The following is a 2,397-nucleotide window of genomic DNA, read 5'->3' on the forward strand; positions in this document are numbered from 1 at the left end:
TCTCTCTCTCTCTCTCTCTCTCTCTCTCTCTCTCATTTTCTTATATTAAAAACAGAATAGCATTGCAGGTGAAGACACAGATAACAGGGACCCCATGTCTTCACCCAGGCAAAGCAAAGTATATACCACCCTGCCTCTTGTCTGCCCCAAACCAATCATCTTTTCATGCCTCCAACTCTTGCTAACCTCTAACGTGACAAGGCATCGAGGAACACAAGCCTGAGTAGGCATCTACCCAGGATCCAGCTGTGACCTTGGGTGAGTCACTTGCCCTTTCTCACTGCCCAGCTCCTTCCTGTGGGAAAAGTAGACCACTGAGCTATACATTGATGGGATAAACATGAAATGCTGTGCTCAGTACCATGGCTGGGAAGCAGGAAGCACCAGGGACCAGTGGCATGTATCCTCACAGTGTCTGGTGGTCCACACCCTCATCACACCCACCTGTGTGTACAGATCAAGGGAACTGACCTGCCAAGAAAATATGGAAACATGCAGCTCTTATTTGAGACACAACAGAGAGCATACATGAAGCTCTCCAGGAAGCTTCAAGACAGCCCACTCCACAGTCCAAGAAGAAAAGGATTCCAGTAAGTAAGACATAGGTCTTGTGGTCCTGCTTCCCAGGCCTCATTCTTGAGGGCTATGCATGAATTTTGAAAAAAGTGTGTAATATTTTTGCCAAAAATACCTTCAATGCCTATGACTAACGTTTCTGAGAACCTCTGCTGCTGGCCTGTTTACACAGTCTGGTTCCACAGTGCCTTCTTCTCTATGCCAGGCTTTCCTTAGAGCCTTCTCTGTGTGGTTCTTACCCAGAGGAATTCAGGAAATTCTGACAGGCTGAGTTTGGCTAACCTGACTTCAGGGAGGGCAGCTTATTATCTCTGGTGGGTTCACACTTGTCCAAGCACACAATGCCAAGCACATTTCATTCATAAACATCCAGTTGAAGCCCACATTTTCAAGATTAAGAAGATTTATTTTGCTTCCTGACCCTATCAAGTCCCAGATCATCTCAAGAGTTTCTCATGTGCCACAAATAAAGGCCAATTGGACAAAACACAATTTGGCAAGAGGATAGGCCCTGGTCAGAAACTCCCCAACTTCCACTGATAATTCCATCAACACATTAGCTAATCAGTTTCTCTCCTGCTGGGGTTCCTCCTCATCTTCCTGTCCTTGATCCTCCTCATTCTGATGCCCTTCCTCTTTCTGTTCTTGCTCCCCCTCCTTGTACTGATGCTATTCCTCCTGATGCTCCTCCATCTCCTCCTCCTCCTCCTAATTCTCCTCCACCTTCATCTCCTCCTCCTCCTGATGCTCTTCTCACATTAAAGCTTAAGTCATTTGGGATTTAAGAATATATTTTTAGGTCTAGAAGATATTTTTAAGTCAAAGAAAATACTTTCAGGGTAGTAATACAAGTTATGATAAAAAAAAAAAAAGTGGGCACTGGAAATTTCCTGAACCCATTCTTCAGTTATTGGAAAGGAATTGTGGTCAATACCAAGTGCTTATGGGAAAAGAGTATTTATGGTTCTAAGCTGTGTCTATGTAAATTTTAAAAATTTTAATTAGAAATCCTTTGTAAGTTCCTCCATATTTTCCAGTTTTCCAAACTAAGTCACTAAATTATTATGACATCTTTAATAAAAGTTTCACAGATTAGAGCTGATTTTAGATTACATTACAAAATCAGCAAGTTAATTAAAATACAAGTGTTTCTGTTAGTTGCAAACCTACCAATTATTCACACTTTTGTGTATATTAATACCACCTGTCTTCCTTCTTTGCTCTGGAAACAAGCACATGAATCAGTGGAGAGGAAACTGTAGCAGCATAGATAAGAAACCCCAGTGCCAGGCACCCAAGTCAGGGATGGACATTTTAAGTTATAGAGTAGAAACTCACATCACAGCTTTGTCTAGAACAGGGTTTCTCTATACCTCTTTTTAAACCAATATATTGGAATTCACCAAGTGTCCTTCCATGGATAGCCTTTCCATAAAGGGATCTTATTCTAGGGTAGCATCAGGGTTCAAGAGTTCCTTCCTCTACCTATCTTCTCATCCTTCAGGCAAATGTCATCTAGAATTGAGTGGGACCACTGAGATTGGCCTCCCAGGTTGGCCAGACTGCTAGGTGCAGGCAGTTTGGGTCATGGTCTAACACGTTACATTGGCCACATTGTCTTAATTCTTGAAAACAATAATTGTGTACAAAAAGCATGCCACAGTGAGACCAGGGTGCTTGAGTGGTGTCATGTTGGCTGTTCAGCTCTTTCTTCACCACAGGGACACATCCCAGAAAAGAGAGAGGGAGAGAGGGGGGAGAGGGAGAGAGAGAGAGAGAGAGAGAGAGAGAGAGAGAGAGAGAGAGAGAGAGAGAGAGAAG

At 43.1% G+C, this 2,397-nt stretch overlaps 1 protein-coding gene across 8 annotated transcripts in view; it reads left to right on the top strand.

Annotated features, from left to right (window-relative positions):
- The window catches only part of Thrb (thyroid hormone receptor beta), a 356,182-nt gene that overhangs the window by 275,637 nt on the left and 78,148 nt on the right, over positions 1 to 2,397 (top strand). The window contains exon 1 of one of the 8 annotated variants that reach the window (XM_029541437.1): positions 491 to 590. The exons of the other annotated variants lie outside the window; for them this stretch is intronic. The gene's annotated coding sequence lies outside the window, so the exon portion shown is untranslated. Of the gene's footprint in view, positions 1 to 490; positions 591 to 2,397 lie in introns of those variants that run through there. 8 annotated transcript variants of the gene reach the window in all.

Source organism: Mus pahari, chromosome 8, assembly GCF_900095145.1.
Source record: "Mus pahari chromosome 8, PAHARI_EIJ_v1.1, whole genome shotgun sequence".
NCBI lineage: Eukaryota > Metazoa > Chordata > Mammalia > Rodentia > Muridae > Mus > Mus pahari.